A 24,063-nucleotide genomic window follows, 5' to 3' on the forward strand; every position below is an offset into this window, starting at 1 on the left:
CTATATTGGTTTCTGCAACATTGTCGATGATGTTTTCAAATTTGTTTAAAACTTGGGCATAGCTGGTGTTATGTAGAACCAGTTGTCTGGCGTTGTTGACAACTGGTTCTACAGTTTAACCAATTATTTTGCTGTGGCAAATTGGAACCTGTACCTGGGGGGTAGTTCGGCTGCTAAATGGTAAATGATTGAAATGGCTGTAGACCTTATGAGTCCCAAAGCCTTACGAAGGAAACCTTGAAATCATGTTTTGATTCTTTTCTCGGAGCACTCTGTTAAGTTTGAGATCGCTGTAACCCCATATTCCAGCTTTGCTCTAGCAAATGACTTGTAAAAATTGAGTGCTTTTGACGGAGATACACCAACTCTGCAACCACTTAATATTCTAAGGAAACTGGACTTCTGCCACAGAATTGTCAACATGTATTTTAGCGGACCCACTATCTGAGATATGTACGCCAAGGTATTTTATGCTTTTTGTCTGAATTAGAAGTGTGCCATTAATGCTGATTTCCAATTGTTTGAAGAGACATGGGATGATAATAACAATGAAATTGGACAATCTGCTGAGGTAGAAAATTAAAAACCTCAAAATGAAGTAGAAATTGACAACGTACTTGCCAACAAAACGGTTAAACTGAAATATCCTTTTCTATTCAGATATATATGGCGAACATCTTCCTTTGGTCGCATTATGTGTATGCTCATACGTGTGTTCCGTCAATGCATCCGACAACGCCCGGGAAATTTGTTTTTGAATAAAAATAATTTTTATTTTGACACTTTTCCTCTTCTGTTAATCTGGAAACAATCCAAATTGTGCACAGTTATTCCTCTATTAACTCCAGAACTTCGCTTAATACCTTTGACAATGTGGGTTGAGCCATCCCGAGGTTAAAGTCATTGCCATGAGATTTTTGAAAGCTTCCTTCTACAAAAAATCTTAAAGCAGCGCACACTTTAAGTAGTGGCTGTATTGCTGTTGATCTGTGAGTTTTTTGAAGTCATTTTTAATGCCTCCACTATATAAATAACAGCGTCTTTTGGAAGCCGAAAATAGGCTTTAAACCTAAAAAAATAAAATTATTTTGATGAATGTTGGAAACCAAACAAACTCGCAATAGTGATGACAATTCTAAAGGATTAGATTTGTCTCTTAAGTGTCGTCTGATAGATGCTACGTTAACTATATCTTCTTCACTACTATCAAAAAATAGTTCCACTGAGCTTATCATTTTAGAAAACTATAACTTTTGTGTACAACTTGTTCTGATATTTTTTTCTAATTTTTTGAAATCAAAACAAAAAACGCTCCGCTACATCACCGATAACTTGTTATCGACGATTATTTGCCATCGCTTTACGTAGTGCATTTTTTAAATTTTGTCACAGAGACGATAGACGACGCGACATGACTCGCCTCGCAATACGGAATCGACCATTAAATTCGTTGCACAATTTCGCCTACCATACAGTCCACACACAAATAGTTGAAATCATTGTTGTACTGATAATCCGACGCCGCGTTGGTCATACAAATCATAATCCGTGTTGTTGTTATTTCGTTCGAATTGCTCTAACTTATTAGTTCTCACCATAACAACAAACACTAATACCTTCTAATCGTCGCTTCTAGCCTTGCAATTACTAATTGTGGCTTTGGTCGACTATCATCAAAACAACTTGCGTGAATTATTTCTTTCCCCTACAGAAAACTCCTTAGTTGTTGCTAAAACTTCCTAGTTATATTTAATTGTACCGATCACCCTATGTCGCGTTGATCGTACAAAGCATTCGTTGTTGCTATTCTGTAAAATTCCAATTGTGGCTCTTTTTATTCCAAATGAGTACTTTCAAACATGTAATGTAAATTTGGAAAAACAAAATTGCTCTCGTTCTACTAAATTATAACTCAAATTGTTGTTAACTTTCGTTACATCAAACTCTCTGAGTAGAAACAAAATTGCTCTCGTTCTACTAAATTATAACTCAAATTGTTGTTAACTTTCGTTACATCAAACTCTCTGAGTAGAAATCGTTTGAATACTAGTTGCTATTGTTGTTTTTATTCTCCAAGGTTCATGAATTTTACCCCTCACTTCTCGTCGTTTGGTTTATTTTATTGTTACGATCCTCCCCAACCAAAAAATATTTGGCGTTGTTATTACTCCTCGTTTCACTTAAACCCCTTTGAAAATCTGCGCTGCCAAATTTACAATAACAACGCACCATCAAAATTCTCTCTACTTTGGTTTATTTGAGGTATAGGCAGAGAATTCATGTGAAACATATTCGTTTATCAACATTTTTAGATTGTTTGGTAATTATATTTGCATATTTTGGAAAATTGTTTGAGTCTCCGTAGGGTTTTTGGTCTTGTTGGACAAATACACCCTACTTTCGGCATATATTGCACCAACTTGTCACCCAAACAAAATATATTTCATTTAGTTTGTTTGATTTTTGGTGAAAAACTTTATTTTTTTATACAAATTACTTATTTGTCGTCGAATTTTGGACAAATACACCTTACCAGTGGTATAACTCACCTTGCTGTACACCCTATATTTGGCAACACCATATACATTTCGCATTATTGGCCAAATTAAAGTAGTTTTGTTCGCTCTGAGGTAGTTTCTTTTAATTTTCTCTTATTTCGCCCAACTTTAATTTCAAATATAATTACACCTTGCTAAGATTCTGTTGTATTCTTGGAATTTTGGAGGTTTTGTGTGGAAATTTCTTATTTCCTGTGAACTATAGCCATTTTTTCTTCAACTTAAATTTCATTTTTTCACCTCTCTTTGTTGTTTGTTGCAAATTCTATTGCAGATTTAACTTACAAAATGTCTGCACCCCGCTAACTCCGTTTATTAGAGCTACAGACATCGTTTTGAAACGTGTGGCTTCCTTTGAACAGAAAAGTGAAACCAACTATAACGTACATTATCTAGAAATCCACAATTCTGAGCTTCGAAAATTGTGGAACAAAGTTCACTGCACTTGCGAGGAGTGCAAAAACTGCCTCACGACATCCGAGACTGCATAGACTGATGGTATTGATGTCGTTGAGGAAAAGTACGCCACATCCTACATTGCTTACCTTCGGTGCATTTGCACTTTTGGTTTATCTCTAGAAGTGAAAACATCAAGGCCTCTGCGCCAACCTAAGATTACAAAAGGTAATCTCTTTGTTGTTAGAAAAGAAATACACATCACACTAAACAGTAATCATATTTATATTAAGAACTAATACTGGTTGTTTTTATTTCACTTGTTCTTTTCTCCCTCCACTGCTCATCATATACCGTAACTGAGAAACATTGAGAATTTGTTGTTGCCCAACTAAACAGGTTACCTGTTCAATCTGCCTTGTTATACACGACGTAAAACTTAAGCTAGGTACACATTGCCAGTTTTGAATGATAGCTTTGCTTAAATAATCGGTTGCTTGCCAATGTGGCCGTTCATTTTGTCATTCATAATGAACCATAAACAAATTTGTGGTTGTTGAACAGTCAGCTGTTGTTTGTTTGTGAGTTTGATAGTGTGAACCGAAAAACAACATTCAAGGGGAAAATTTTCAGTGTAAATATCAAATAAAATAAAGAATTCGTGTGTTTTTTACATTTTGAGATTTGCTATTGGAAATAGCGATACACGCGGTCATAACAAAAGAAATTTCACGAAAGATCGAATGGGATAAAAAGGAAAAACGAGATGGTTCTGTGGATGACGACAAAACAGCAAAAAAAACATATTGGTTTATTGTGCTGATGAGGAAATTTGTTTAAAATATTCCTATGCTTAGTTGAAAGCTGTATAAATAAATGTGTTGTATTAATAAATACTTTTGGGTGTTGGTGTTAATGGGGAGTTGTGGATCGCTGAGTAGGGAATTACATGCACATCGTTCCCACGTGAATTTAAAATAGCCATATACAGTTTGTTTTCAATCTAAGAAAACGAACACATTTCATGCATTAATTTGTGAAAAATGACAAAAAGTTGTGATAAAAATTTCGGTTTTTTTTTTGGAAAAATTAGTTAGTCGACTTGTTTAAGACCAGCTAAACTGAATAAATAAATAATTAGCCCACGTAATTTAAATATAATAACCAAAACTAATAATTAACATGTTATACAAGGTGGCAAACAAATGTTTTCAAAATGTAATGAAGGTTTCAATATACCCAATTTTTTCGGTAAATACTTACAAATCATGACATTTTATGACTTTTGTTGTTAATAAGGATTAACTACTAACAAGTATCACAAATAGTAGGTATATAATATCCCTACTAAGAGGGTTATCATATGGTCCAAGGGGGTACCAGATCGTATTACATGTAAACAATGTCCTATGGGTCTCGAACAGGGAATATCAGAAAACTAAGACGTTTTATGAGTTTTTTTAGTTCACCAGTATTGGGATTCTCTAGGGCATTTTTTGGTTACCGTTAAAAATCGGTCAAATTAAAACGCAAAATTATGAATGAAAAGTTCAAATGAAAGTTGACATCACTGTTGTTATCGGTAGAACTTTGCGACTACTTTTTATTGGTCGCTAACTTACCGAATAATATCGATAATTACCGAAATTATAAGCATCTTAATTTTAACGATTTTTGTCGATAACCAAAAAATGCGTTAGAGAATCCCACTACAAGATGGACTGCCATCAATTACAATAAATATTGCCTATAGAATAACTCGATCAGGAAAGTTGCCAGATCGCCTAAAAAGTACCAGTAGTGCGATCATGTAACTCCTTAACGACAGAATTAACGACGAATGTCGGTAGTTATCGATAATTTTCATACATACACATGTTAATAAGGAGGGTACACGAGGTAAATTCCACCTTATTGAGAAAAATCTTCTTAAGGCGTTTACGGTAGGGTTAACTATGTAGGATAACATGGGGCAGCTTCGCCACTGCTGTGCTTTCGTCAGCGCCGTTTTTAATGAAGTTGCTTAAAGATCACCAAAGAGAAAGTTGTAGATCTTTGATTAACCATAACATGGGACGATCTTCATGTTCGACATTGGACGATCTTCATGTTCGGCGCTGGCAAAGGCGCGAGCGTGGCGAAGCTGCTCAAGATACCCTAAAGATGAAAAACGTTAGCTAAAGCTTCAAAAGAACTCAAGTGTGGTACTATTATATAAGACCTATACCAATGCCCTTAACACTATCTTTCTACAAGGCCAAAACGTGTATAGTATTCCTATAACCTAATTTGTTCTGTGGTAATATTATAGATTTAAACTCAGCATCACTAATAATCAGAATGCTAAAATGGCGTATATGTTCGGAATTCCGAGCTTTTCATACTCTCCGCTATGCCAAATTCCATTTGGCGTGAATTGAATATGTGAACATATAAACTCAAATGACGGTAACATGGATCCACGTATATACATCATTGTAGGGGCTTAAGTCATTTCAAATTTCAAAACTCAATATTCATATGGCAAAATTAACTCTTCGTTTTATTGCGGTGTTAAAAATGACATGCATAATAATACAATTCACTTCAAAGTGACCTTTTCGACCAATGATTCTGATTACACTGTCCTGCCCACTCCAAACATATAACGCCTTGCCGAGCTTTACTATATTATGCGAGTGACATGTTTATTCATATCCTGGAATAAACCCACGAAAATCTGTGAGATTTATTTGCCTCCTAGAAGTACATACATACATACACACTTGACGCTTTAGAAGTTGAAAGAATACTTGTGTTTCGCATTGCTGGAATACTTGCAGATACTTACACTCCGGTTCATCTGAATAGAACCAACCAATATTTTCTACAAATACCGTTATATCTGACGAAAGGAGAGGAATTGTAAATTATAATTTTGTGGACATGTAGAGTATATAGTAGCCGATATTTTCAATACCTAACATGTTTCACATATGCGTTATAACGGTACTTTTTACACACTTTATGAAAAAGTATCAAAATATTAGCATGTTTTAATGGTTCACCAGGATAGAACCACCCTAAGAATTTACACAAATCGTTTGTTAGATGTGGTAAACTTTAACAAAAAACCATTTATAATTATAAATAAAAGCAGTTAGCAGTTACTGAATTATTTTCAAAATTTTCTATACTACAATAAAATTACAAAAAAGTCACATTCGATAGGTTTATGAGTCCGAAACAGAGGAAATATGGCAAAGATAACTCAAATTTCTACCTTTCCAATCCAAAAATGTATATTTAATCTCAGGAAAGTGAATGCAAATCGATGGGTTCCACCCAGTTTCGTTGGCTGTAGACATCCACAGATCCAAAAAATAAAGAAAATCCCACCGCCGAATGCTCCATGTCACCATCAAGTCCTTGGAATTTCAAAAGTTTCTAAGACATTTGATGTGAAGAAACAACTTAGCGATAGGGGAAGGCAGACTTTAATTTTTTCGAAAGGAATGGGTTTAATTTTGATGGTTATGATGTTCACACGTCTTTTACTCATAGTATAAGTACCGAAAAAATATTTCTGATCCGTTATTACACAAAAAGAGCGCCTATGTTTCTGTGCTTTTCATGTCATGCGATATCTTCTAAATCAAAGCCCTTGATGTTGACATGAAGCGTTCGGCGGTGGGATTTTCTTTATTTTTTGGACCTGTAGATGTCTACGGCCAACGAAACTGGGTGGAACCCATCGATTTGCATTCACTTTCCTGAGATTAAATATACATTTTTGGATTGGAAAGGTAGAAATTTGTGATATCTTTGTTATATTTCTCTGTTTCGGACTCATAAACCTATCGAATGTGACTTTTTTGTAATTTTATTGTAGTGTAGAAAATTTTGAACATAATTCAGTATACAATTTTGACCTTATAAATTTTTCCTACCGATTTCTCCATAAAAATATTTCTTTGAGCTTTAAGCATCGATTTTCATCAAATTTCAAGACCCTAATACAAATTTTTGCACAATTTTTGTTGGCAATCAACACTAACGGCATTTATTTATAATTATAAATAGTTTTTTGTTAAAGTTTACCACATCTAACAAAGGATTTGTGTAAATTCTTAGGGTGGTTCTATCCTGGTGAACCATTAAAACATGCTAATATTTTGATACTTTTTCATAAAGCGTGTAAAAAGTACCGTTATAACGCATATGTGAAACATGTTAGGTATTGAAAATATCGGCTACTATATACTCTACATGTCCACAAAATTATAATTTACAATTCCTCTCCTTTCGTAAGATATAACGGTATTTGTAGACACATATTGGTTGGTTCTAATCAAATGAACCGGAGTGTATGTTAGCACATTTCTTTAAAAAGTGGACCTTTTTCCTCCCTTACGCGTTTTATGTATGCATTTGCGAAGAAATAATATTTTTAATTCAAAAATACATTAATAAATATCAAAATATAATATTTGACAATTTGCCTTTTCATCGATATTCGTCGGTATGTGTTAACGATTTCTACAATTCTGTTTCTAAGAAAATGTGATACGAAAACTTTTATAAAGAAAAAAACTGCCAAATGAAAAAAATATAAAGGAAATATTTTTCATTTCAAATTTTTATAGAACAAGAATCCAGCCCCAGGTCTTATTAACAGTAAACGGGACCAACTAGGCCCACAACCACGGCCTAAAAGTGGTTTATTTTACTCTAAATTAATTAACAGATAAGAATATGTCATAAAACAGTCGAAAATATCACATTTGGAGACTAATATTCCTTACACGATATGTTTTTTACATATGCACTGTCACTTTGTATATAAATTTTGTACATAAAAAGTGACAACTTATAGCTATATTACATTACGTGTATTTCATGTGTATGTTTTTAATTTTTTTGTCCTCGTGTAATTCTTTGTGTGTGCGAAAAATGACATTTTGCATAGGATTCATAATGTTTGCTATTACACCAGTACATGTTTTTTTGTGTGACATAACCTATAAATGTAAACAAATACTTTATCAAATCGATTTATTTATGTTTCTTTAAGAAATTCTTTCTTTTAGCAAATTTTGCAAATTTCTGCTTTCATCAAAACAAACAAATCAGCTGTTTTCTATTTATTGTACATACAGAAATAGGAAGGGCTCTAAAACGAAAAAGTTACACATGGGTTCACACATCATTTTGATAGATGAAATTTTTTATATGGATCACACTATGTGTACAACATGTAGATGTAAAAAAATGCAAAACATACACATGAAATACACGTAATGTAATATAGCTATTATATGTAAAAACATATCGTGTAAAGTGCCCATTAGGAATGTGTGGGGTACAGATTTCTACAATTTTCAGAAATGCTTACTACGACCTACTGGAGACATTTCCAGTAGTCTGCAGTAATACTGTGGCATAATTTTCTAAATGACGGGGAAATAATGCTATGTATTGCCATAGTATATCATGACTGCCAAAAAACTCAGAGAATTCCTCAATCTGGCTGTTAATAGTTAAAATCGGATGTCTATGCCAATACCTTCCATATGTATTTCTAACCGATTTTTCGATTTCAATTAAATAAACTACTTTTAAGACTTGATTATGGGCCTAGGTGGTCCCGTTTACTGTTAATAATACCTGTTACTTTTTTAGTCGAGAACCATTGGACATTGTTTACATGTAATACGATCTGGCACCCCCTTGACCATATGATAACCGTCTTATACATTTACGAAATCCACTCGATTTCAACTGTCATTTCCCTTGATTAAACGTCAAATGAAATCCAATGGATTTCAGATGAGATTTCATTTGACGTATACACAAAGGAATTGACAGTTGAAATCGAGTGGATTTCGTAAATGTAAACTTAGTATTAGTAGAGATATTATATACCTAATATTGTTGATACTTGTTAGTACCCAGCAAAATGATCGATGCCAAAGATGACATTCAATCATGGGTGCAAGTGATCTAGCATGTCATCTTTTTAGCATCTTCATCAATGAATTTTATATGAGCGTGGACCCCAAAAGATGACGTTCTTTTCTGGATCCTAAGCATGTCATTTTAACCAATGCGTTGACATGTCATTTCCACCAATGCTTTGGCATGTCATTTCCACCAATGATTTGACATGTCATTTTAACCAATGCTTTGGCATGTCATTTTCACCAACCCATTGGCATGAAATTTTCATGTCTTGTTTGGAAAATGGAAATGCTGTATTGAAATATGGTTTTCATGAAAAACAAAACTCTTTATTAATTCAAACGAATTCATGAAATAACTACAATTAATTTATCAGTTTAGTTTTTCAAAAGTTTACATCAAAAATTGCAATGTAATCACCACCGTTGCAACGCAAAAGATTACTTCCTCCGTTCTCCGCAACTGATATTCTATCATTTTACAAAAGGTTTTTTCAATTATCTTCCCATCACCAGTTCAGATTTCGACATGGACTCCAAATGCACTCCTTTAAGTATTTTTATTTCGTAAATTACTTTTATTTTATAATTTTGTTATTTTATAACAACATTTTGGTAATTTATACTCTTTTGTTTAGTGACGGAAATATGTAGGGATCTACAACCCGGCTTGCTTTAGGGATCTCTAAGAACAAATTTAACGAACGGGGAGGAGAGACTTTTTATGGAAAATACCATTTATGCTTAATTAATTTATTTTTAATTGTTTCTTTCCAAAAGTAGTTTCTTCTTTATTTTCAGATTCTTGTTCCTTTTCGTTTCGGACTTTTTTTCAAATTCCAAGAAGCGAGATTTGATTGATTTCATTCTGATTTAGAACAGACAAGGGAACTTTTAAAATAGCAATGTGTGCAGTCCGATTCTATTTTTAGCTCGATGGTTGGGACTTCATATAATACCAATTGTTTAGAAGTTTTAGTTGTTTGATATGCAGGAAATGTAAGACAACATCACGACGACAGTTCTAACAACTTTGGTCTGTTCCAGAAACTGCAAGAATCTACTTATTTTTACTACGATAACAATTTTTCCTTTATGTTATCGGAAAAAATAGTAAAAATTAGTAGATTTTTGCAGTACTGGAACATACCAAAATGAAAATAAACAGGTGTGTAAATAAAAACACAAACATCATCTCTATTGGATCGATGGAATGGGTACAAATGCTGATGAAAAGATCGGATCTTTCACGACTTCCTTTGCATTGGTTCAAATCCTAATGAAAAGATCGGATCTTTCACGACTTCCTTTGAACCAATGCAAAAGATGACATGAAATCACGTCATCGCAAAGAACCCCTTCCGTCAAATTTTGCTGGGTAGTTAATCCTTATTAACAACAAAATCATAAAATGTCATGATTTTTAAGTATTTACCAAAAAATTGGGTATTTTGAAACCTTTATTACATTTTGAAAACATTTGTTTGCTACCTTGTATAACATATTAATTATTAGTTTTGGTTATTATAGTTGAACTACGTGGGCTAATTTTATATTTATTAATTTAACCTGGTCTTAAACAATTCGACTAAATAATTTTTGCAAAAAACCCGACATTTTTATCACAACTTTTCGTCATTTTTTACTAATTAATGCATCAAAAGTGTTCGTTTTCTTAGATTGAAAACAATTACTTGCCAAACTGTATTTATTCAAATGGATCATGTCATTGTTTTTTATGTTTATCTGGTTGCCAGCTCCCATGTCTTATGCCAGACTATGAAAATTTTCAAAAATGAAAATGAGTTTATGGGTAAGAGGTGTGAAGGGGGTGAAACCCTGTACACAAGGTTCTGTAATCTGAAATTATTCTTTATGTTTAAATTCGTAACTCTCAAACCAGTGCAAAGCAATGAAAATATTAAAATTTTCATATGATTTCATATAAGTGTGTAGACGTCAATGAAAATTTGGAAGAAAATGGCAAAACGTTTTCAATGAAAATTTCATAGTCTGGCATAGGACCATGTTTCTTGAGCAAATTCCATAAATTGAGTGGGTGCGACAGCTAGAGTTGTATAGTTCATTAACGAACTAGTTCAATTGAACGATTCATTGAAAAGATCAGACGATATATTTCATTATAGTTCACTGAACTATTTCAGTCGGTGACCGTACGATCAACGAACGAACGATTCACAATCTAGTTCAACATGTCGTTCACAAATACATAAAGTGACGCCGTCGCCTGTGTTAAGTGATATCTTCGTAATGTGATGAGTTTGTTTACGTTTTGAATCAAGGTACATGGAATAGCTTTCCGAAAATGAAGATTTCTACAAAAACAACTACAACTATTACCTATTGAATGTACCTTCCCAATAAACAATTCTTGAAGATCGCTCTGATGTTAGAACTTTTTTCGAAGTTTTCTTAAGCTGTTCTAGAAAATTTACCGGATTTTCTAAATTTCCCTTTGAAAGTGTTTAGCTTTTCTGATAGATTTCTCTGAGTATAATCTGCACATGTTTTAGTTCTTATGGCCGAAAATCTGAAAAAAATCTAAACATACTCTATCAAGGGAAATTTTTGTTTTGTTTTTATTTTTTCTCAAAACGTAATTGCCGAACACCAAATAGAGTTTTTGCTTGAAACTCTGCACGAACTCTTCAACTGCTCGAACTCGATTGTATATTTAGATTTCAGACATAATAGGTCTGTACGATAACTTCGCAAGTAAAAAGTACTTGCAAGTACTCAGCAAGTTCTCAGTAACTTCTCTCCACTTATTTTACTCTCTCGAAGCTCAAAATTTGCAGAATGTTATCGAACAACAATTTGCAAAAACTTGCAAGAAGTCAGTTGATTTTACAAACAAGAAGTCGAATAAGTCGTTTTCCATAATTTGTTTAGTTCTCTTCTCTTGTTTATCTTGTAATTATTTTAATAACCAAATGTTTTTGTAAAGAACAGCAAAGTCCGCCACAAAACATTCGAATTTAAATCGGCTGATCAAGCTTGCAAATTCTTACAAGGAGAATTTTGCTTGCAGAAACTTGTAAGTTCTCAGTAACAAAAGTCTCCAAAATTCTCTCCAAATTCGCTATCTTTTACTTTACAAATTTGTTATCGAACAGCATTTTGTAAAAGTTTTTACAAATTTGTACAAACTTTTGGGTTATCGTACAGACCTAATTTCTGGTAAAATTCTTTAAAAAATTTAGAAAAACATCCGAAATTTAAATAATTTCGAATCGATCATTAGAAAATATTTATATTGTATAATTTTGGGGGTTTGGCCTTTTAGTGGACTGTAGCCTTTTAAACGTTTTGCGGTGGCAACTCCCTCAATTATATAGCCGGTATTGCGGATGGAGAAATAAAAAGGCAGTGTTTGTCTTTTAATAAAAAATGCGCTGATTGCAGGTTTATTAAGTTAAATTTGAGGCTGTGGTTTCTATTCAACAAGTGGAGTTTAGATTTTGTTTGAGACATTTTGTTTTCACAAAAAACGATATAAAGATGAAACGAATGGGATTAGAATATGAGTTAATAAGTGGGTACAACTCTTTCTAAGGGAGAGTTACCATATTTTCAACAGATAAGATAAATTCAGTTAATGTGGAATGTAATTCAAAGTTGTAACTTAAAGATAGATATTGAAATTCATTTACTTAAATCTAGTTGTTGAACATAGTTCAACATGCCGGCCCATTTTGTTGAAATGTAAAATTAGTATTGGCAACCTCCGGATATGATCCAACCGAAGGCGCTGCTCTGGGCAATGGGCATGTTCGAGGAGGTTTGTATAAGTCCAGCCTTGAAGATCTTTGGAATGTTGTCATTGGCTATCATGATTTCGACATTAACGGGGTTGAAGAAGTGAGGGTCGGCAAGATCAGTCAGGTGGTTGTAAAGCGATTGAAGATTCTTATCTTTGGTGGATTCTGGGGAAGACATATTAAGTTGGCTACGAACTTCTCCAGTGATGTGAATTTTTGCAGAATGGTCATGGAAGGATAGAAGATTTATTGCCGTGAACGTTCGCCCTGCTTTCTTTTTGTAACGTCCATGTCGAGAAACTTGAGACATGATCGAATAAAATGTCTCTCGTGACATATGCGACATTTGGGCAGAGTGGATGCATTGCTGAAAACGTAAGATTTTATTAAAGGTGTGAGCATAGGGAAAGAAATTAACAATTTGGGAGGATGCAAAGTTTGAACAGTGAGCGAACAATGATCCCGTTCTGCGTACGAATTTCTGCTACGCGGACTCTGGAATCTTTACCCATAAACACTTTAATGACCCTACCAAGTCGCCATTCTGTCGGAGTAAGATTGTCTTCCTTAACCACAGCAAAGTCATCAGGTGCTAAATTTCGCTGAGATTGCTTCCATTTGTATCGGCGTTGAAGCGTAGTGATGTATTCGTTCTTCCAGCGTTTAGCAAAGTTTAGTTGAATGGTTTTCAAGCGTTGCCATCGATTCATGAGAGATACATTATCTGTGAATTGTTCGGGAGTAGCTACGAGAGGAGCCCCTCGTAATAAATGACCAGGCGTGAGTGGAATTAACTCGTGAGGTTCCTCAGTCAGAGGAGACAACGGTCTAGAGTTCAAAATACTCTCAATTCTCACCAATAGTGTGGAGAATTCTTCATATGTATATTTTGTATTTCCTGCTACTTTTTTCAAGTGGGTCTTCATGCTTTTAACAGCGGCTTCCCACAAGCCCCCCATGTGTGGAGTATGTGGAGGTATAAAATGCCAGCTAAACCCATGTAAATTGTATTTGGAAACTTTATGTTGTTCAGCGGATCGAAGAAAATTCTTGTATTCCTTGGACAGAGAACGGCTTGCTCCCACAAAATTAGTTCCGTTGTCAGAAAATACTTGACTGGGAAGACCTCTTCGGCCCACAAATCGACTGAAAGTAGCAAGAAAGGTTTAGATGACAAGTCGGAACATACCTCCAAATGGATTGCTCTAGTGGACAGACAAACGAAAATTGAGGCATAACCTTTTTGGAGTTTAGCATTGCGTAGACGGGAGGTTTTAAGATCGAATGGCAGCGAAAATGTTCATCGTTCTGATGGCAAGGGGCCATGATTTGGTTTTGTATGCGGTGCTTATATATAGTGCATGTTCGATAATTGCGAATACAGGATCGAACGGCACTTTTCAGGCGGATGACAAAAAATTCTTGACGGATTGCTCGCAGCATTACTTGATGTTCAGCATGGAGTAGAATGGTATGAGTAAGTTCAATCAACAATTTGCAGAATCGAGATTTTCAGGAAGTATAATTGGATGTCTTTCATTATAACTTTCATCAGTGTTAACTGAGCGACCGTTTGCGCGAAGTAATTTGGCTTCATCGAGTATAGGATTTAATGTTAACAATCTACTTTTTCTTGAGATCGGTTGGTTGGACTCTAGTGCCTGATATTCCCATGGATAGTGTGCCATTTGTGCCAATCGTATAAATTTATATTTTACGAAGCTTATTTCTTGAGAAAGTATAATTTTCTTCTGAAGTCCTGGAATAGTGTTTTTTCGACATCCATTTATGAAACGGAATGCATAAGCAAATACTCGGAGAGCTCGGGCTAATGATGAAAAGTCTTCTAGGAGTATGTCACCAACAGCTTGTGCGTGCAAAGAAAAAACCTTTTTCTCGAGTTCTGGCTCATTGGGTATTATGGATTTTGGCCAATGTTCTGATTCCATCGCTAACCAATTTGGTCCATGCCACCAAAGATTACTGACTTTAAGGTCGTCGGGTGTACAACCTCTAGTGCCAAGGTCTGCAGGATTGTCGGAAGAAGCAAAATGTCTCCAGTTGGCATTTCCTACATTGTCCAGTATTTCTGAAACTTTATTTGCAACGAAAGTTTTCCAATGGAATGGTGGCTTACTGATCCATGATAAGGTTATTGTGGAATCAGTCCATAAATATATTTCGGGTGACGAAATTTCCAGATTTTGACAAACAGATTTTATGAGTTTGTACAACATGGCGGCCCCGCAGAGCTGTAGCCTTGGGAGGCTCAAAGTTTTCAAAGGAGCAACTTTGCTTTTTGAAACGAGTAGGTTTGTATACGTAATATTATCTGACGAGGTAGCTCTTATATATAAACAGGCACAATATGCTTTTTCAGAAGCATCACAATAGCCGTGTATCTGAATTTGATAATCAGGAGAGAAATGGATCCAACGTGGAATCTTAATTTTTTCGATATCCGAAAATTTTGAGATGAAAACATTCCACTTTTCAAGTGAGTGTGATGTTAATTCTTCGTCCCAATTAGTGCCTTTAATCCAAAGTTGTTGCATCAGGACTTTCGCAACTACGATAATGGATGTCAACCATCCAGCGGGATCAAACAATTTTGCAACTATTGACAAAACCTTTCGTTTTGTTACGGAATCAGCGGGTAAATCGAAATGTGTCACCTTGTAAAAGAAATGATCGGAAATGGCGTTCCATTGAATACCCAACGTCTTTGTTTCGCTGACAACTTCCAGCCGTAAGAAATCTTCGCTAAGAAGATCTTCCGGGGGCAGATTGAAAAGTATTTGAGGATGATTTGATGTAATCTTTTTCAAGGGAAAACCAGCGGAGTGTAACAAATCAATCACCTCATGCAAATACGACTTTGCTTCGGTTAGTGAATGAGCACCAGATAAGATGTCATCCACGTAAATGTGACTCTTAAGGATCTGCGATGCTGTTGGATGTGAGTCTTTACTATCGTCACTTAGTTGAAGCAAAGTTCGTATCGCCAGGTATGGTGCACAATTTACCCCAAATATCACAGTCTTCAAGCAATAATCTTCAACTTTTTCGAAAGGAGATGAACGAAACAAAATTCGTTGAAATTGTTGATCCTTCTCATGAACAAATATTTGGCGGTAAATTTTTTGTATGTCGCCATTGAATACATATTTGAAAAACCTCCACCGTAAAACAAAGTTCATTAGCTCATTTTGTAATGTAGGCCCTGTATGTAAAATATCATTTAGCGATAATCCACTAGCAGTTTTTTTGGATGCATTGAATACGACTCTTAGTTTAGTGGAAGTCCTTTCAGGTTTCACTACAGCGTGATGTGGTAAGTAATATGAAAGGAAATATGACTCTTGAACAAGTTCGTAATTTGTGGTGGACTTCATATGACCCAACGTAATATATTCAGCAAGTACTTTGTTGTATTCTATTGAAAGTTCTGGATTCTTTTCCAGTGTTTTTTCCATTCATAGGAATTGACCCATAGCGGCGGGTCTCGAAGAACCAAGAAAATTGTCAGATGGTAAATCTTGTTTAAACGGAAACCTAACGACATATCTACCATCCGATCTTTGAGTAACTGTGCTTGTGTAAAATTCTTCGCACCATATATCAGATGTGGATAAGAATTTCTCGTTAGATATGTTTTCTACTTCCCAGAATTTCTTTAGTTCATCGTTCAGTAGATCAATTGTTGCCGTCCAGGATGCAAATGAGACCACAGAGTCAGAAGTGGGTTTGCCACTGATTATCCACCCAAATTCAGTACTTTGAGCTAACAAATTACCAGAAACATTCTTTTGTAAACGTGGCTTTATTATGCTTCGTATGATGTCACTACCAAGTAGCATGTCAATGGGAGCAGGTTTGTAAAAGTTCGGATCAGCTAATTGGAATTTGTTCAAATTTGCTAAATCGTAAATAGCAGTAGGAGAGGCTGACATTAAATAATTAAGTGTAGATACAACGATAGCGGTTGTAACTAACCTGAAATCAGATTGCCTGGATTTCAGAGTGATTTGGCACTTTTTCGACGAATTTTCAAGGACAGTACCACCAAGTCCAGAAATCATTGTGAATGATTTTTTTTGTTGGATTGTCAAACCGATTTATTATGCGATTTGATATAAAGGATTCTTGTGATCCTTGATCAAGAAACGCACGAATTGTAAAAGAAAGCCCTTGATGTTCAATGTCAACCAACGCAGTTGGCAAGATAGTTCTTTCTCCAGAATTAGAGAAGTTCAACTGTGTATTTGAAATTTGTGAGTAAGCAGCAGCTGACATGGTCGGCTGTTCATCATAATATGTTTCAAAATGGTAAGCGGAGGCGGATTTTTGGGGTTCCCACCATTGCACGATGGGGCCAATGACAGGTTTTCGAGGCAACAAATCACTGGGGCAAGCTAGAACTTCCAAATTTTGTACAGATGTTTATAATGGGCTTAGAAACTAATATGCCAAATTTGGTTCATATCGGTTCATATATACATTTAGTGCCGTATATATGTTCGCCCGATTTCAAGCAATTGATGGACCAAACACGCAAATTCTGACCAATTTTTATGCGAATTGGAAAATACAACGGAATTAGGACTACAAATAAGTTTGCCAAGTTATATTGAAATCGGTTCAGATTTTGATATTGCTCCCATATATATTTTCGCCCGATTTTAGGTATTTGGTGCACCAATCCCGCTATGTATGTCCAATCTTGATGAAATTTGAAATGTGTGACGGATTTTGGTCTAGAAACATTTTTGGCAAATCATATGGAAATCGGTTCAGAATTGGATATAGCTCCCATATATATGTTCGCCCGATTTCAGGAAAATGATTGACCAAGCATGCAAATTGCAATAAAATTTGGAAAATGTTACGGAATTCGGACTACAAATAAGTTTGTCAAGTTATATTGAAATCCGTTCAGATATAGAAATAGCTCCCCTATATACATATGTTCAAATTTCATGGTTTTGTCTGTGGTTTGTTATAAGTTAATAAAAAAAGGTTCCAAATTTAGTAAAAATCGGCTAAGATTCCGCCACAAAGGCCAAAGTTTGCGATATCTTTGAAATTATATATTATTATTATATACATCTATTAAATTTTTCCGAAATCCAATTGGTAACATTAATGGGTTTCCGATTATTCGCCAACCAAAACATAAAAATGTCCATATTTTTAAGTATTACGACATCTGAAATCAGATTTTTATGAAAAGGCGCAGATAGGCGCAGCTAATTTTTTCACAAAATGATAGTACACATTAATACCTTTCACCACATATATATAATATCCTAGATCTACCTAGATCTCAAAAGTTATACTCCAGAGAACACATGGATAACAAAGCAAAATACTCCAAAAAAGACATCACATCTTAACTCAAAAATACATTTACCACACATAACATTTTTATTATTTGTTAACAATATCTTATTTTACATACCCATTGAAGAGCTTTCCATGTTTAAAAAATACAAAAATGTTGAAATGTTATTTTTGGCGCCTAAAATGCTTTCACCACTTATTTATAATGAATGTCGGAAAATGATGCATAAGAAAATATGTCACCTTTGCCAGATCAGTATGTCGCTATGTGATGTTACCAGATTGATTTATTTTTTTATTTTTAGTGATTCAGAGTGTTGGCAATCGAAATCCGTTATTATTTTTTTTCAAATTGTTCACTTCAAAAATTGACTTTTTGCCTCGAAAACCTGCTATTGGCCCCATCGTGCATTGGTTGGGTCGAGGACACGCGGTTGTTGAAACAGAAATCTTATTATTACTCTCATCAGGATGAAGCAAAGTATGGTGTGATTGACGACATGTTTGGCAACGATGCTCACTTTTGCATTTTTTAGAAATGTGGCCATAAGAAAGACAGTTTTCACAGCCTTTGTTTTCAGAGACGAACCTTCTTTTGTTTTCTGGAAATTTTCATTGGAAGCGGAAGTATTGTACGAGACAACTTTTTGAGAACTGGACGAATGTGAATTTTGCTTTCGTATATCGGAAACAGATTCAATCATATTGAGACGTTTAGTAATGAAATCGTCTAATTGGTCCCATGAGGGCATCTCTTTATTATTCGAAAGAGAGCTTTCCCAGGCAGTCTGTGTCTCTTCGGGTAATTTGGAAGAGACCCAATAAAGCAAAATTGGATCCCACGATATTACCGAAATGTTATATGTCCGAAGGACAGACAGACAATTGTTCACAGTGTATTGGAGATTCCTTAAGGATTTCTCTTTCTCCTAAAAGACATGATCAATTTCAAAGATATTTCTCAACTGGTGGTTTATCAAAATTCGATTATTTTCGAAGCGTTGAGGCAAGGCTCCCATGCCACCTCGAAATTGCTATCAGTAAGAGGAAATCTTTTTACGATCTGATTGGCTTAGCCTCTTGTTTTTGCCCGTAAACGAAACAGTTTTTGCGCAGGTGACAACTTTTTATGTTTAATGTAAATAGCGCTAAACATATCTCTGAAACTTGGCCACTTATCGTAGCCACCAAAACTGTCCTCGGAATTGGACACGGTTTCTTCTCTAGGCTTCGGCTCAGAGATCACAAGTTTTTGTTTTTCTATGTGAATTAGGTCAAGAATTGAGGATTTACATTCCTTATATGACCGACAACACTCTGTAAATTTCCAATGAATTTCTCCCCTGGCCTCTTTCGTTAAATTTGGATCAGTGGAAGTCATTTCATTCTCGTAAATGTTAACAAGTTGACGCCAACGCCTTTCCAAGTCGTCAAGTTCAACTTGTAAGCTAGATGTCGAATGATCTGGTAGTGGAATTAACGCAAATTCAGCACAGCGGAATTGGACACGGTTTCTTCTCTAGGCTTCGGCTCAGAGATCACAAGTTTTTGTTTTTCTATGTGAATTAGGTCAAGAATTGAGGATTTACATTCCTTATATGACCGACAACACTCTGTAAATTTCCAATGAATTTCTCCCCTGGCCTCTTTCGTTAAATTTGGATCAGTGGAAGTCATTTCATTCTCGTAAATGTTAACAAGTTGACGCCAACGCCTTTCCAAGTCGTCAAGTTCAACTTGTAAGCTAGATGTCGAATGATCTGGTAGTGGAATTAACGCAAATTCAGCACAAAAGGTTATCACTTGGTCCGAAAAGAAAATGAATTTCTGAGGAGCAAGGGTACTGTTATTTTCAATGGACATGATGAATTTGAAACGGTTTCTAGTTGATACACAAAAATTTCTCAAATGGTTTTTATTTTGTTCAATAAATTGAAGATTTTACCAATGTTAAGATAATATTTCCTTCGGAATATTCCAAATTGGAAATCTACAAGGTATAAACCCAAAATGAACAAGAATGTTGTGGAAAAAAAACTCGTAATCTTCTACTAATATTTGCGTAGTGACTTCTACCCAATTACAGTGAGAATTACGAAGGTACTACAAATTGAAAAGTAGAAAATGTATAAAAGGCGTTAAACGAAGAATTAGGTTATCACAAAGTAAGATAAATGAGACCAAAGACAAACCCAGAATGTTTTCAATATTGACAAATTTCTACGCTATCAGATTCATTCGATGACAATTATTTCTCAGAAAATCGCAAACAGCTATATATTTAGAACACAATCTTGCAGATGTGAATAAGTTTGTTGGAATTGAGATAGTAACCTTCGATGTTGTCATAAAAGGTTATTTTATACGAGTATACTGTGGCGAATCCGATGGTTAGTAATTTTCACAGTTGATGGTATCGAGTTTTGTCAATTGAATGTTTTGTTTGTTATGCATTCGAATTTCAATAGGGAAATAATGGTATATTTACTTACAGAATATTTCCATGAAATGATCCATTTGGATAGGCATATAAACCCCGGAACATCCAATACCTTCTTAGCCACCAAAACTGTCCTCGCATGCATAACAAACAAAACATGTTAAATTTTGAAGAATCACATATAACAAGTTTGACGTACCTTTAAGCTCTGTTGTGCCGTACCGATAGTGTTTTTGTTGATGATTTAACGACTATTCTCTTTCTTTGTACTCTTGCTCTTTCCCTCTTTTATTCTTCGGTATGCTTTTGTGTGGACCTTTGACTCTCTTACTATTGACCACAAAGAACAATAACTATTGTGATTTCTTTCTTTTTGTTTGTTGTACTTCGCAGACTTCATGCGCGAAGATTGAGAAACGACAGTTGGATGCTTCTCTCCCTTTTGAAATTGTAGCAATGGGATATTTGATGTTATGGCGATGGGTTTTTTTGATGATTGTGTGTGCAAACTCTTTTTTGAAATATGTTATAGGTATTGAATGTCTGATTTGTATACTTTTTATTAGTAAAAAATCGTGAACTGCTCCCCTGTGAATTTCAAATTTTTGAAACAACAGAACGTTTTTACAGAAAAAATAGTAAACTGAAGATTGTTGCACGCAAAGCAGAGGTTTAGATTCTTGTAGATCGAGCAATATTCATCAGGTTATGAAGAAATCTAACATGCTTTGTCATTTGTTTAATAAAGGAGGCATGAAACTCAAATGCTTTTTTGGGGGGGTTTGGCATGTATAATTTCGGGGGATATGAACACTAGTTAAAAGGCCAACCTTTTAACTAGTGTTCATATCCAGGGTTGAACTAGTCCTAACATACTGTTAGGGCAATTTTCTGGCAAATGAAGGCCTTTGTTTAGCAAGAAATGATTGGAATATAGTGTGTAAAGTATTGCTCAGAGGTTAGAAAAGTAGTTGTTCAGCTAGATTATATACACGAATCACCTTGATGACGAACTTGCTGTCTTTTTTGTTGGTCAATGTGTACTATGCTTAACTTTGGAACTGAACTTTTGTGTGATTTAGACGCAAATTGGAAGCAAAGGAAAGATAAAAAAGATACTCTGATATTAATGGGAATTTCTAAGAAACCATATCCATGCGTCCTGCTGGAGAAACCTTGTCAATGAGCTTCCTTGTTCACGGTTGACTGTTGAAAAAATCCCGATTAGCTTTGAGCAAGGACTACTGCACTTCAACTATTTTCTTTATAGTACCCTTTATTTTAAGTTCCTTGTGTTTACTTTTCTCTCTTCCTTCACTTTGTAGTTATTGGCGTGATTATGTTACACTCAGTATTCCAATAACAAATTTTTCATCGACTTTGCGTTTTTATGTTAATAGGAACTTTGGGTTTATTTTTTTTAATTGAACGAGAACTTTTCCAGAACAACCCATATTGTATGGCTACTCCCACTGAACAATACTGGATTGTAATAAGATTCAGACAAGTTAACTTGTTCCCCAAGCATATCACTATTCAACCCCTGTTTAGTGCCACGACACTGTAAAATATTCTTCTTTGCTTTTGATTAATGCGGTATGAAATTGCTTATCTTCATGACCAAACAATGGCCAAAGAAGAAATCGAAATAACAGGACTAATTTGATTTATGTTGGTTTGACTTTATTCTTAATTTTTTCTATTTTTTTTGTGTATTTTGGTTGGTAAATTTGCTTTTCTTATTAGTTGTTTTTGTTTCCAAATCACCAATATTTTGCTACACACCATCTACCACTTCACCATAACTTTTTACTCGGATTGAAAGAAAGCCTAGAGGAAATTTTATTTTGCTTAATAAAAACATAAATTTTATTTGTTTTGTAATTTACTTATTCCTTTATATCTCTTGACTTTTCCTTCATTAACGCACGGTATTTGATTTGTTTGATGCTTTTAATAATTGCCGGTTTTGTTGTGTATTTTTATTTTTGCAAGCTGTTTATTCCCAATTTTTCTCAGCAAACTATTTGTTTGGCTTTTGTAAAGTACACTAAGCACCTTCGTTGATATTTTATTGATAGTTTAATACACAATTTGTATTTTGTAAATTATTTACTTTTGTCCACAGCATGCTCCTTCAATTTGTTTTATTCTTCTCGGCGGTAATTGTCAACTATTATTGATCATTTCTAATGTTTTACATGAGAGCGCGACCAATACAGTTGGCTCTTAATAGTTTGCAATTTTAAAAGTATGGGTGTTGTGCTTGCCGGTGTGATCTCTGTGTTAAGAATAATGCAGTTGACGATGTTATTGGTTTCGCTATTTTCTGCTGGTCATTGTTGTATTTACTATTTGCAAAGAGAAATCACAGTGTGGATTGGACGTTACCGTTTTTCTCGCTATATGGTGGAATGCAGAGGAACTTTTTATCAGAGCAGGGAGTACGAACCAAGAAGAGCGACTTTGTTTAGTAGGTCGTACAACAGCGATTGTTCAAGTATGTGGACATAGAAAAAACAATAAAAACAACCATGCTTAAGAGCTGTTAGTATTTCTTTCTATTTCAAACTATTTTGTTAATGTTAACAACTCTTGAGGAAAATGATATTAAAAGAAATTGTGTAGACCTTCTATGTTAGAAGAGTCAATTGTTGCGTAATGGATGTTGAAGCGAGCGAGTTGCCTACGTAGCGAGTAGAACCTTGCGACTTGGATAGAAGCTTTTTGTGTGTTTATGGTTAGAAAGAAATGTGTGCATGAATTCAATGTCGAATTCAAACAGCAATCAATGTTAAACAACCAATGCCTAAATGCTCACACTTTTAATAGTATCTTACTAACCTTTTTTCCATGGTATAGTCTTTAAAGAAAAATCCGAATTGTAGCGGTGGACGTAATCCAATAAGAAGTTAGTTTTTCAGATCCTTGGAGGCTCGAGTGGACCATGTATAATTTCAGGGGGTTGGCCTTTTAGTGGACTGTAGCCTTTTAAACGTTTTGCGGTGGCAACTCCCTCAATTATATAGCCGGTATTGCGGATGGAGAAATAAAAAGGCAGTGTTTGTCTTTTAATAAAAAATGCGCTGATTGCAGGTTTATTAAGTTAAATTTGAGGCTGTGGTTTCTATTCAACAAGTGGAGTTTAGATTTTGTTTGAGACATTTTGTTTTCACAAAAAACGATATAAAGATGAAACGAATGGGATTAGAATATGAGTTAATAAGTGGGTACAACTCTTTCTAAGGGAGAGTTACCATATTTTCAACAGATAAGATAAATTCAGTTAATGTGGAATGTAATTCAAAGTTGTAACTTAAAGATAGATATTGAAATTCATTTACTTAAATCTAGTTGTTGAACATACTTCAACATATATTTTCTAGTTGTTTAAGTTAAATAGTTTATTTGTGATATATTTTGGTATTATCAACGGCCAATCTGTTGTGGCCTAGATTATCGTTAAAATCTGTAAACTCCTTATTGTTACACCCTTGTAACATTTACATTGCAGATTTTAACGATAATTTTCCCCACCTCTCATCATCTACTTTTACTTTCCATCGGATCGTTGAAACGCGCGAGTAATGTTTTTCGTGATTAAT

General features: G+C 34.7%; 1 long non-coding RNA gene across 2 annotated transcripts; it reads right to left on the reverse strand.

The window, feature by feature from the left end:
- Nucleotides 1-873: 873 nt before the first annotated feature.
- LOC141405193 (uncharacterized) lies at nucleotides 874-21,314 on the reverse strand. 2 transcript variants are annotated; one of them, XR_012413158.1, is made up of 3 exons: nucleotides 20,658-21,314; nucleotides 20,511-20,587; nucleotides 874-1,069 (listed from the first exon to the last, which is right to left on the reverse strand). It is a non-coding gene; the product is annotated as an uncharacterized lncRNA (long non-coding RNA). The 2 variants fall into 2 exon arrangements; XR_012413157.1 differs by lacking the exon at nucleotides 874-1,069 and adding an exon at nucleotides 12,287-13,042.
- Nucleotides 21,315-24,063: the final 2,749 nt, after the last annotated feature.

This window comes from Musca autumnalis, unplaced genomic scaffold (assembly GCF_047663935.1).
Source record: "Musca autumnalis isolate F117 unplaced genomic scaffold, ASM4766393v1 scaffold_5, whole genome shotgun sequence".
In the NCBI taxonomy this organism is placed as follows: Eukaryota; Metazoa; Arthropoda; class Insecta; order Diptera; family Muscidae; genus Musca; species Musca autumnalis.